General features: G+C 38.2%; 1 long non-coding RNA gene across 1 annotated transcript; it reads left to right on the forward strand.

The window, feature by feature from the left end:
- Nucleotides 1–4,430: 4,430 nt before the first annotated feature.
- On the forward strand, nt 4,431–13,996 carry LOC131819328 (uncharacterized). Its single transcript, XR_009349151.1, has 3 exons — nt 4,431–4,527; nt 11,853–11,916; nt 13,693–13,996. It is a non-coding gene; the product is annotated as an uncharacterized LOC131819328 (long non-coding RNA).
- The last annotated feature ends 252 nt before the right edge of the window (nt 13,997–14,248 follow it).

The following is a 14,248-nucleotide window of genomic DNA, read 5'->3' on the forward strand; positions in this document are numbered from 1 at the left end:
TTTCTCTAAAAGAAAGAAAAGAAAAGGGAAAAAGGTAAGTCTAGGGACAGTCTCAAAAACTTTATTATAGCGGCACTCCAGAAAGGAACTTAAAACCATAATGGCTACATATCTCCCTAAAACATGGCATGTGAAATTTATTCCCACTTAAGAATATATAAAACATGTCCCAAAGCAATAAGAATTATGTGTAAATTATTCACCCTGGAATAAAGCTATTTATTAGCTAGCTCCCAACTATAAGCAGAATGTCTGCAACTTAAAAATTCTTATTGTTCACCAACCGTCATCAACTCTTTAATTTTCTCCCACCTTTAGTTTTATTTTTATATAAAAAAGTAAAATTATGTTACTTTCCGGTCAATAAAGAGGTCACTCCCGTTGAAATCCAGCCAACAATTCTAACAACTTTGAACTCTCATTAAAAAAAAAAAATTATTTGTGCTGTATGCCAGTTCCCTAGGTAACCAAGATTCCACTTCAAAAACGGACTGGATAATCAAAAGAAAGCAATACACACACATACACTAAACTAAACAAAAGGCAATTTTGCTTCATTTGCTAAAATAGATTTGACCAAGTGATTTTACACAGTGGCAGATGGTAACTGCATTAATATTTATGTTGGACATGGCAAGAGAGGCTCAGAGGAAAAGGACTTTAGATTGAAGATTCACCATGAGAAACAGGTAAAAAAATCAATATTTTCTGTGTAGAATGAGCACAGGCTCCCAAACATGAGTGTAAATCCATGCTCTGCCATCCTACAGCTGTCCTGGGCAAGTACTATGTTCCCTGAACCTTAGCTTGCCCATGAGTAAGAGCTAAATTATAAGACTGTAAAGGGGATTAAATAAAATAATGTGGTGAATCATGATTACAGCTATTATTTCCCACACACTCACCCTGGACTAGGCACATATAACAACTTAATGAGTTAAATATAGGCACCTCCATTTTACAGACAGAGAAAGTAAGATTCTAAGCACTTGTTCATGCCACACGACTACTACATAGCAGACGTGAAATTCAAATTCAGGACTATTAGATCTCAAAGTCCATGCTCTGGACTGTTCCACAGTTCTGCTGTAGGACAATACCTGAATCACACTAGGCACTCAATAATGCTTTTTCCTTATTAATTAAAATTGTAAATGCAAGGAGCACCCTGAGGGCTTCCAAGTTGCAAAACTCTAGGGGAGCCATTAATCTCTGAGTCTATATGAATGGCACATTCTGACAAATTGTGCAGAGCACAGCCAGTACTTCTGTACAAAGTGGCCCCTGGGCACTATTTCTCATGGATCTCTATGATTTCTATTTCTATTTGTAGTAGGCCTATGATATTCTGGCTCCCTCAGCACCTTCTGAACAGCTTTTATATGTTTGAGGAATGCCCTAAATTATGACTTTCACCTCTCCAAGCTGGAATCGAAAACTCCATTGCCTAGTCCTATTTGCTTAAACTATTTGCGTATAAGCCTATATAAGCATGGGATCTGGATTAAACCAAAATTCACCCGTATATTTCATTTCAGAAGCCCTACATCTGCCTCTCAGATCCCCATATATTTAACTTTCACTTTTGCCATCTCCCTATAACCACAGCCGTCTTCCAGACCAGTCCTCCATGCCCCACTTTCAGCACCAAAGCAGCTGAACGATGTTTTCTAAACCAAGATTCTCCTCTTCCTAAAACAACTCTTGTGCCATTCTATGGGTCAACACAACCATATTTTTAAGTCTCTACTCATGTGATATATTTGCTATATGTGGACGGCACATAGAAAGCACTAAATAAATGTTAGTTTCCTTACTGTTTTCCCTGTATATCCTATTAGCTTTTCAAGAACAGAAACTGGGCCGTATGCTTCTTAGTGTAACCACTGGTGATCAGTACTGTACATCAGTACCATCACATTGATGGTGATGATGATCTGGTGATGATAGTGTTGGTGAAGAGGCAAAATCTCAAAGATAAAGGATGCCTGTAACCACCTACTACAGACTGAATGTTTGTGTTCCCCCCAAAATTCAAATGTTTAAACCTAATCCCTGATGCGATGATAAAATGAGGTAGGGCCTTTGGGAAGTGATTAGGTCATGAGGACAGAGCCCTCATAAACACGATTAGTGCCTTTATAAAAATGGCCCTAAAGAATTCCCCTGCCCCTTCTGTCAGGTGAGGACATAGCTAGAAGGTCGTTGTCTATGAAACAAGGAGCAGGCCCTTGACAGACACCAAATCTGCCAGCATAATGATTTTGGACTTCCAGCCTCAAGAACTGTGAGAAACAAACTTCTGTTGTTTTTAAGCCACTTGATCTATGGTATTTTTGTTATAGCAGCCTGAATGGATGAAGACATCTCCCATCCCTAAAAGTTGTATTTCATTTTATAAATGTTCCCATAGAGAAGAAAATCAGAACTGTATTAACAACTTTTGCTAATTCTCTCTTTCCTTTTAAATAATGCATTTTTTTTAATTTTTTATACATTTTTTTATTTTTTTATTTTTTTATTTTTTAATTTTTTATTTTTTATAAACATATATTTTTTATAAACATATATTTTTATCCCCAGGTCTGTGAATAACCAGGTTTACACACTTCACAGCACTCACCAAATCACATACCCTCCCCAATGTCCATAATCCCACCCCCTTCTCCCAAACCCCCTCCCCCCGGCAACCCTCAGTTTGTTTTGTGAGATTAAGAGTCACTTATGGTTTGTCTCCCTCCCAATCCCATCTTGTTTCATTTATTCTTCTACCCACTTAAGCCTCCATGTTGCATCACCACTTCCTCATATCAGGGAGATCATATGATAGTTGTCTTTCTCTGCTTGACTTATTTCGCTAAGCATGATACGCTCTAGTTCCATCCACGTTGTTGCAAATGGCAAGATTTCATTTCTTTTGATGGCTGCATAGTATTCCATTGTGTATATATACCACATCTTCTTGATCCATTCATCTGTTGATGGACATCTAGGTTCTTTCCATAGTTTGGCTATTGTGGACATTGCTGCTATAAACATTCGGGTGCATGTGTCCCTTTGGATCAATATATTTGTATCTTTAGGGTAAATACCCAATAGTGCAATTGCTGGGTCATAGGGCAGTTCTATTTTCAACATTTTGAGGAACCTCCATGCTGTTTTCCAGAGTGGCTGCACCAGCTTGCATTCCCACCAACAGTGTAGGAGGGTTCCCCTTTCTCCGCATCCTCGCCAGCATCTGTCATTTCCTGACTTGTTGATTTTAGCCATTCTGACTGGTGTGAGGTGATATCTCATTGTGGTTTTGATTTGTATTTCCCTGATGCCGAGTGATATGGAGCACTTTTTCATGTGTCTGTTCGCCATCTGGATGTCTTCTTTGCAGAAATGTCTGTTCATGTCTTCTGCCCATTTCTTGATTGGATTATTTGTTCTTTGGGTGTTGAGTTTGCTAAGTTCTTTATAGATTCTGGACACTAGTCCTTTATCTGATATGTCGTTTGCAAATATCTTCTCCCATTCTGTCAGTTGTCTTTTGATTTTGTTAACTGTTTCCTTTGCTGTGCAAAAGCTTTTGATCTTGATGAAATCCCAGTAGTTCATTTTTTCCCTTGCTTCCCTTGCCTTTTGCGTTGTTCCTAGGAAGATGTTGCTGCGGCAGAGGTCGAAGAGGTTGCTGCCCGTGTTCTCCTCAAGGATTTTGATGGATTCCTTTCGTACATTAATGCATTTTGATGTTTAATGTAATCCTTCAAGTATCAGAGCCTTCTTTCTTGAACTATTTTCCTTAGTTCAACCACCACTTTTGTTTCACTACTACTCTCAACTGGGCATTCCCAAAGGCTCTTGGCAATGTAAATTAATATGGCTCAAGAATAATCATCTGGTAGCAGAACAGTAGTGAAAATATGACCAGCCTTGGGTATCAGGAGTTGCCCAGGCCAACCTAGCTGTAACATTATTTATATAGGCACACCCCTGAGCAGAACCTTAATCCCTTCCACTCTGTTAGAGACCTTAATGACTTAATGATTCTCAAATTCTATGATACTATGAACACAGATTATCAATCTCCTACCGACTTTCAAACTCTCCAGGCTGGCAGGGTTGGCCTCTGTAACCTACAAATACTAGATGATAAGCCCTATCTGTGTTTGTGCATGTGCCTCTGTGGTATCCACCCATCCATCCCTTCTTTTGAATTCCGGTGAAATGCCCCTTTTCCCACTCTCTCCTCCAGCTTCCGCACTTACTGACGGAGTGAACTTTTGTAATTACTCAGTCTCTACGAACATTATTTTTTTTTATCTGCAGTATGCAATTTAAGTAACGTATTTCAAGAGTAGTTCTCAGGGTTAAATGATATCAGGTATGTAAAGTACCTGGCACAGTGCCTGGTACATAACAAAGCTCAATAGAAACAGGTTTCCTGCCCTTCCGCTTCTCCTCCAGCCCCTAATGGTCTCTCCTTGCCCTGAACTCCTCCAATACAATGCTTTATGTCTTCTTTCATCCATCTAAGCCCTGGTAAGCTTTTCTATTTAAATCACTCAATTATTTAATCAACATTGAATTTGTCTAAAACTGTTCTATGAAGTTAGGATATATGTATAAAATACACTTGGAGCTTGTCCTCAACCCACGCACAGTGTTGTAAGGGCAGTACATATTTGAAATTAAATGTAACTGCACTACAGTGTATGCTCTAATACAAAGAAATGATATTTAAATGACAGACGAACAACCCAGGCTAGAAAATATCAACAAAAACCTCAGCAAAAAGATATTTAAGTTGGACATTAATAATTAATAGGAATGCATCATGACAATATAGCAAAAGAAGGAACTCGGCAGAGAAAAGAAAATTTGTCCACAAAAAAAAAAAGGACAAAAAACAAACAAACAAAAACAACAACCTCACCACAGCAAAAAATTCTGTAGGCATATTAGACCTGTATTATTATTATTATTATTATTATTATTATTATTTTAGACCTGTATTATTAATAATGATTAGAAAGACCATATGTGTTAAAGTAAAAAGCAGCATACACAAATACGAAGAAAACTATAAGAACAGTTGAACAAAATAGTTAGAAAACCTAGAATGTGTAATTGCCATTTCTAGAAAAACAAAACAAATGAACAAAAACCTAATTATCCAAAGAATAAGGAAATGGTTAAATAAGTAGTGACTAACCAAATTAAGGAACTATGCAAGCTTTAGTAATGATAATAATGCAGTAAATGTAATGTCATGACAAATTTTAAAATAATATAAATTGCAAATTATTATTGTAATATGTGAACAAAGACTTGAAAGGAATATATGCATAAATAAGACGGCTATTTGGTGTGTTAATGGTGATTACTTTATAAAAACCTTTTTGAAATCCTTTTATAATAATTTAAAGTTTTAAAAAGAAAGGATGAGGTATTTGTATTCAGGAAATGCTCTTCTATTCACAAAAATTATTTAAACTTGTTTTTCAGCTTAATTTATAATGACTTTTTATTTCCACCATAAACAACAAACCAGAAGCATCATATACTTAAACAAATAGTCCCACAATGTTAACTTACACTGTGTCCTTTGTGCCTCCATCCTTATCCTCAACCATCTCCAAAACACAAGCCACTCCTATTTAGAAAGGCTGTGGGGTTGTTTCACTCACAGTATGGCATATTTTATGTTCAAAGCACAGAACATTCAATTACTTACAGTATAAGGATTTTGAACTGAAGTTGCCCCAATGAGAACGCATTTATTTGAAGACAAAATGGATTCTCCTAATCCTTGCCTTTTTCAGATGAAAAGATAAGCCAGGAAGATCTTCACTAGACATGTGATATCTAAACATAAGATTGTCAGTCAAATACAGAGTCAAAAGGAATAAAAGGGAAGATCAAAAGTTAAAAAGGAACATGCTAATTTCCTATGTTTTCCTATTTTTATTTCCTAACATTTAAAATCATAAATGCTTTAGCAGTTCATTTTACTGTGCCTAAAACATCCATTTGAGTTTCTAATTAACTGATTGTTACAGAATTTTATTTTCTGAAATTATAGGATAAATGCACATATTTTTAAGAAAATATCAAAATAACCAGGACTCATAAGAATGTCACCATTCAATTTTAAAGAAGCAGAGTGAACTGATTTTACATTACTGACAGTCTTTTAAGTGTGATAGATATGCATATGCATTTTATTAAATTTTTAATAAATGTAACAAACTGTACTACAAACAGTAAAATAATTATTTCTTTCAACGCTCAGGATTTTTTTTTTAATGGCGGCAACTACCACAGTTTTTCTTTCACGAGAATTATTAATCTTGAAAGGTCAGCTATAAATATCTTTTCCAATATCTTTGTGGTTGGATAAAACTGAGCATCTGCCTAATGAGCAAGGTACTTGTCAGCCTTGATTTTCTCTCTGTGGCTATAGGTGATGGGCAACTCAAAATACATTTCCTAGAGCTACTCAGCAACAAGAGCCCAAATCCTTCTGAGGTACCTGCTGTTGTGGGAAGCTAGCAAAGGAAGTCAAAAGGAAACGCAGTGAGCTTTCTGAATCTCTAGAGATGCTCAGAGGACCAGGAAGTGGAATAAGCCTTGGCCACTTATATAAATACATTACATTTAAGCAGCACATTACAGCTTATTAAGTATCTTATACACATCTCCTCCACTTAACAGATGATGGAACAATCTCAGAGAGTCCCGTGACATGGCCATTGCTGCTCTGCTACTGGACAGCCTCGAGATGGGATTTTCTGATCCCAAATCCTAGGCTCATCAAAGTGTAAAATCATAGCTCACAGCATTTGGAGTGAGACAGACCTAGGCTCAAGTTTCAGGTTTGGCCATTTTCCAATCTTGAGCAAGTCACTTGGGCAAGACCTCTCTGCCTCAGCTTCCTTATCCATAAAATGAGATAACAGGACCCTCAATTGTAGAGGGTTGTTGTGAGCATAAGATAATGCACCTAAAGCCCTTAGCACCCACGCAGCCCCAGGATCATCCTCATGTCAGTTACAACTGTTACACTGCCAACTGCAGTTCTTACAGCTGTTACCCTCATTCTTCTCCTGATACAGCAGACAGTCAGAACTGTTCTTGCAGGAGGAAGCATACTGTGGTCGTTAGAAATGTTGAGTTTAAGCAAAACCTACGTGGCTTCAAATTCCACCACTGCCAGGTAAAAGCTCTGTGCCTAGAGATAGGTTACTTAACATTCTGTTTTCCCAGCTTCCTCTCCTGAAAAAGGAAGGCGGTGATAATGAAACCTAGCCCTTTTGGGTGGTGGAAGGATTAAATGAGTGACACATACAGAATACTTAAAATAGTGCCTAGTGTATGGGAAACACTTAACACATACTAAATTTAACCTACTGCCATTGTTATCTTATTAATTTCCAGCACCTCCCCTCAAGTTCCAGACATTAAATCTATTTTAAAACAACTGAGCATCTATCATGTGTATATGCTAGCAGTACAACTAAAAGAAATCCACTTTATTAGTGAGGACATAAGTCTACACTAATGATACAAGGCAGCATATTCTAACTGCCAATAAAAGGTAGAGACAACAGGTAAGACAAGAGTCCAGAGGAGGAAACCAATTTGAATGCATTGGTCTTCCCTCTTTGGTGACAGATTTATTATTTATAGCCAAAGAACCAAGGGAGAAAGGAAGTGAGACACTGTTCCAAGACCCTGGAATTTCACGGCCTCGTAAAATTTGTTTAAAAATCAAGGTGAATGAAGTAGGAATTTTTTTGTTATCAGTTGAATTTTTTTTTATTTCTTTTCAGCATAACAGAATTCATTGTTTTTGTACCACACCCAGTGCTCCATGCAATCCGTGCCCTCCTTAATACCCACCACCTGGTACCCCAACCTCCCACCCCCTGCCCCTTCAAAACCCTCTGATTGTTTTTCAGAGTCCATAGTCTCTCATGGCTTACCTCCCCTTCCAATTTCCCTCAACTGAGTGAAATAAGTCAAGCAGAGACAGTCAAGTACCATACGGTTTCACTTATTTGTGGAGCATAACAAATAACATGGAGGACTTAGGGAGATGGAGAAGAGAAGGGAGTTGAGTGGGAATTTTGAAGATATTTTCATTTTGTCAGGCACTAAGAAAATTATCTACCTTCTATTCATGCTACAATTTCTTTAAAGAACTATATTTAAAAGGCAAAAGGAGATAGTAAGAAACAATCTCAGAATAAAAAACAATTCTCAGGGCACCTAGGTGGCTCAGTGGGCTAAGCATCTAACTCTTGATTTCTGCTCAGGTCATGATCTCAGGGTCCTGAGATCTAGTCTTGTGTCAGGATCTATGTTCAGCAGGGAGACTGCTTATGATTCTCTCTCTTCCTTTCCCTAAAAAGAGAAACAAAAAAACACAATTCTCCACCAAAAAGGGAACCACTGGTTGTGTGGGCATTTATGTACATCATGCCTAAGTACATATATATTCAGATGCACACTCCTCCATTATCTCTCATTACTCTCTCTCTCTCTCTGTTTCTGACTGATGAAAACCTTCTTGCACAGGCTGAACTCACAAACCAGCATTTGGCAACCATTGGGGTAAAGTGCACTGCAGAATATAACAGGTGTGGACCAGATCTACACTGGCAGAGCAAAGCAAAGAATTAGATCATTTTAATCAAAATACTTGGCTTCAATTACTGAAATAACTTCTTTCTTAAGCAGCTTTTCCGAAAACCTACTTCCGCTTCCCTGATTCTGTTTGCCGGGAATAAAAACTTTTTTAGACTTATCATGCTAACAATCCCAGTCCAAGGAATAGGGGCCGCATGGGTTAAATTGAAAATCATAAGCTGTGCTAGTACATGGAGATGAATTGTTAGTGTTCCTAGAAAGAACAGCTCCGTTTTCCAGATTTCCTGAGGAAGGAGCTGCACAAAGTGGCTTATTTGATTTTGCAGACGGAAGCAGGTAGCACAAATCTAGCAGGAAACAGAGCCCTCAAGGGAATATTCAGGGAATGTTTAAAAGGAAGCATTTTAGAAAAAATTTTAAATAACTCTTTCAAGCAAAGTTGGAGATACTATGTAGAGGAAAAAGCACAGACCAAATACCCTGTCGCTTACTAGTGACAACTTGGGCAACCCTGTAAACCTCTCTGGGTCTTAGTTTTCTCACAGAGAGAAAGATCATACATACAAACAGAATTAAAGATTAAATTACAATTCTATACACTGCTTGACCATCATTAGGTGTTCAAAATGGGTAGCCATGATCAGACCAGTTAAAAGGTTTGCTCACGCAAGGACCACAAGGGGTATTTATTCATCCAGCAAACATATGGATGAGGACTTGCAGAGTCAGACAAGTCTTTGAATCCAAGCTTCTCAAAGTCCAGTGGCAGAGACAGGGGCTAAAGAAATGGTGCAAATGAATTCTGACTGATGCTACCATAGACAAGCTAACAGTGGTGGGACCATGGACAGAGCAATCAAATGCCTAGAGGAGAAGCCAGTAAAAACAAAACGTATGCACTGGTTTTTGAATATATGAAGGATTCATTCAGCACAGAAAGCAAGGAAAGACATTTCAGCCTGGGGAAACCACATCCACAGAAGCATGGAAATAGGGAACAGCCTGGTATGTTCAGGGCACTATAAAAAAAAAAAAAAATCACTTTCTAGAAACCACTCCCAAATATTTAATTTGTCATGAGAGTTTAAATAGGATATTCATGCCATTTTATCAAGCACAATAAAATTTCACAATTACCAAGTATGGCTATAAAGCAAATGGCAATTTTTTCCTATCCAGTCAGCTTCCCACCTAGCAATTTTGAAGAGCATACCTCTTTGAGGAGAGGTATGGTGTTAAAGTGTCTCTTGTCCCATCATTCAGCCCTTTTTCAGTTTAGCATATAATGTTACACTCGGATTGTAACAACTCACTTATTTCCTTCTAACAAGTGAAAAACATGTTTTTCTCTGCACAGTGACTAGAATAATAGTTTAAAAATGTGTATTATTTCTGCTTAACACTGTAACAACAAAGCACCATTTTCTTCATGACTAAATTTTTGGAACCATGTTGATCATCATGGGGGGGAACTATGTTTGCATATTAAAATACAAATTAATTACTACCAAAATAACACATGGATTTAGTGCACAGATTCCTGTCAGACTGGATATAGCCTAGCTGGTGTGGACTTTTGACCAGAGTTCTTTGATGTTTTTATTATATTGCAAAGGATGAACTTCCTAGTTATTTCTGAATCAAAATCTTGGGTTTCGATAAATCTTTCCTATATTTTATTAGCCTTGGGAATATCAACCATTTGCCAAATGGAAAGAAAGACCACACCCAAGAGTAAACTCAAATTGTCAGGCACCAAGAATATGCATCACCTCTCAGTATGCTTTTGAGAGGACCTTTAAGAATTTTAAGACTTGGGGCACCTGGGTGGCTCAGTGGGTTAAAGCCTCTGTCTTCAGCTCAGGTTATGATCCCAGGGTCCTGGTATCAAGCCCCGCATCAGGCTTTCTGCTCAGCAGGGAGCCTGCTTACCCCTCTCTCTCTGCCTACTTGTGATCTCTGTCTGTCAAATAAATAAATAAAATCTTAAAAAAAAAAAAAAGAATTTCAAGACTTGAAAAGCACCTTCCATTTTCCACCTGGGAGATTATGGGCCTTGAAAACTGAAACCATAGCTTATTCATCTACAGAGTTTTACCAGTTAGGACTGAAAACCCAACCCACACAGGCTTGAGCAGAAAAAGGCTTTTGCTTGACTAACAAGTCCAAAGGTAAGACTGCCTTTGAGGTGTGGCTTCATGTAGGTGCTTACCTACATCAGCAGTGCTACCGGCGTACAGGCTCTTTTTTTAATCCTTATCTGGCATTGCCTTCTGCTCTGTTGGCTTTTATTTGAGACTCCAGGAGGCGATAAAAAGCTCCAGCCCCAGCTCCTCTGAACACCAAGTCTAGAAGAAAAGAGGAGCTATTTCCCATGCTGCTACCCCAAAATCTAAGATTCCTTCCAACAAGCCCACAATAGTCACTTCCCTACTCTGAACTCACCCCTGGAGCCAGACAATAGAGATGTTTATTGTCTTAGACCTCTGAGACAAGACACAGCCATGAAATGATGGATGGAGCCCCATCCAGTCCACACAGACAGAAGATGGGAAAGGCATGGTGCCCCATATGAAACTTAGAAGTTATTGCTGTAAGAAAGGGGAAGAGGGGTGCCTAGGTGGCTTAGATGGTTGAGCATCTATCTTTGGCTCAGGTCATGATCTCAATATGGGGACTGAGCCCCATGTTGGGCTCCCAGCTCAGCAGGGAGTCTGTTTCTCCCTCTGCCTCTCCCCCTGCTTGTGCCCTCTCTCACCCTCTCAAATGAATGAATAAAATCTTAAAAAAAAAAAAAAAAAAAAAAAAGGTAGGGGTAGGATTCTAAGGAGACAAACATCTCATTAGTCCTATTTCTGCTACTTATTTCATGCAGACTATAAGATAATCATACAAAAGCTCTGTCCATGTGGTAAATATATATGTATATATACATACATATTTACATAAGAAAAAAACACAAGATTTAAATACACATATGCGTATATACGCACAGCCCTACGGTATAAATGTGGAAAGTTGCAAAACTACTTCAGATTGTAAGCAAACCAAATTAATGACCTAGTCTTCATAAGCCATGAATCATCCTTCACAAACCTTTCTTGAGGTGTAACTCACAAAGGAAATACATGAGACTTTAAACAGGTAAGGCCTAATAGCACTGAACTTTTTCACAGAGAACAGCTCTTAATTTTACATGTTTTCTGTTTCAGAGGGAGTTTAACTGCTTGTGGGAGACAAGATACACTCTTAAAGGAAAGGACTTTAGAATGAGAGGTAATACCCAGCCTTGAGAGAGAGTGTGTGTGTGTATGTGTCTGTCTGTCTGTTTTATTTTTTTCCCTTTACTGCTCCAAACCAAAAAAAAAAAAAAAAAAAGAGCATTAGTCAAAGGGTCTTTTCACTTTGTCATTTCCTGCATTGCTTAGATTTGTGCAATAGCAAGTCAGAATGGAAATAGCTAAAGCAATAAAAATAAACTACCTTAATTCTATCTGATGGTGAAAGACTGAACTCTAACCAACTAAAGGTGCTCTATACTGAGGATAAACATTCCAATACCAAGAAGCAATCAGTTCAGTGGAGGATATCCATGTATGAATCAATATGGGAATAAAAGGACAATTCCAAAACAAAACAAAACAAAAACAAAACTCAACAGAAATAATCCCTATCTGGATGAGATCATAGGACCTCCACCATGCCCCCTTCAAAAGTCAGCTGCTTGAAGATAAGAACCACAATGGGGCGTCGGGGTAGCTCATCGGGTTAACCCACTGAAGGTCATGATCCCAGGGTCCTGGGATCAAGCCCCACATCAGGCTCTCTGCTCAGCAGGGAGCCTACTTCCCTTCCCCTCTCTCTGTCTGCTTCTCTGCCTACTTGTGATCTCTGTGTGTCAAATAATAAATAAAATCTTAAAAAAAAAAAAAAAGATAAGAACCACACCTTAGTTACCCTTACATCCACAATAATGAGCACAGTACAACTTCCATCACAGAGTGGGTGTTCAATAAATAATTTTTTTAATTTATTTATTTGAGAGAGAGTGAGCTTGTGTGTGAGCCAGGAGAGAAGCAGAAGGAGAGAGACAATCTCCATCAGACTCTCTACTGAGCACAGAGCTGGCCTCAGAGCTCAGTATCATGGCCCTGAGATCACGACCTGAGCCAAAATCAAGATCAGATCCTTAACCAACTGAGCCACCGGGGTGCCCCAGTATTTTTTAAGTATATTTTACTTAAATGAACAGAGCTAAAATGAAATAAGAGACAGCTTGTTACTACTTCTGACAAAAAGCATTGCCTGCCAATAGACACTCTAATAGGTTAAAACCAGATCCAGATCTGTCCTGGTCCAGTCTATTTATTTTATACTATTTGCAATGTTCTAGGTATATTAACATGAGCTTAGCAAAAGAGCATAGTTCATTCTTTACTGTCCATTCTGCATTTCTCAACCAGTCATTTATCTTTCAAAGTCCTGAGTTAAATGGGGCCCTTCACAATTATGGTTAAAGACTAAATCCGTATTTTTTAATTAGGTCCTATTACTTTGAGCAAAAGTGTAAGTAGTCTTCTAACAAAATTATGTATAAAAAGGGACTCTTGTTATTTGGCTGAGCAACATCTAACTGGACAAACCCTATGCAAAACAGTTATAGTATATTAGGATAAATTTTAAAGCCAGATCCCTAGGCCAAATATTTTAGAAAAAAATGCTTCTTATTAACTATGTATGTGTGGTATCCCTCTAAGCACATGAGCTTGAAAATCTGAGATACTCAGTCCCCTAGAATTCCATTTACCTCTGTATCAAACTCCAGAGAGACTTCCTCCTCCTGTTCGGTGGGTCTCAGCATGTAGAAGTAAAGAGAAGATACATTTCAGGAGGGTGCATCAGTGCGGCTTTTTCACTTGGAGGAGAAGAGCCAGAATCCAGAATCATACTGCTGACTTTCTGGTGATTCTATCAGCCACAGTGACATTCAAATAAAGCCAATGTAGATTGGATTTCAGAAATCTACTGTTACTTTTTTTGTTTTTCTTTCAGAGCCTTGATACCTAGATTGGTAAATGTCCTGGGGAGAACAGAATCCTTGAAGTTGGCAACCATTCCTGCACCAGCAAACTCCAACAATCACCTTTAGGGAAGCAACTTAACCACCTTTACCTCCCACATCGCTTTAAGCCATGTTTCACCATGCCTCTGGTTTTCAACTCACCACTACAATCAACTTAATCTGGAAGATTCTGGATTCTAGTCCTGGCTTCTGTGCACTAAAGTACCTCCTCTATAAAATGAGGGGTATGAACTGTTGATCTCTAAAGTCTACCAGCTCAAAAGTGACCTCGTGTCTCATAAATGTCAGGTTATGTGAATAGTGAATGATGATTAATTTAAAATAGACTTCTTGACTTGGATTAAGCTTTGATTTTTCATAATAAATAACATTTATTGGGTGCCCCATATATTAGGTGCTTTTCTAAATGCTTTACGTACCTCAACTATTTAATTTTCAGAGTCCGTATAAGGTAGATACTACTGTTGTCATCATTTCACAGATAAAGAAACTGAGGCACAGATACGTTAGGTAACTTGCCTGTGG

Source organism: Mustela lutreola, chromosome 1, assembly GCF_030435805.1.
Source record: "Mustela lutreola isolate mMusLut2 chromosome 1, mMusLut2.pri, whole genome shotgun sequence".
In the NCBI taxonomy this organism is placed as follows: domain Eukaryota; kingdom Metazoa; phylum Chordata; class Mammalia; order Carnivora; family Mustelidae; genus Mustela; species Mustela lutreola.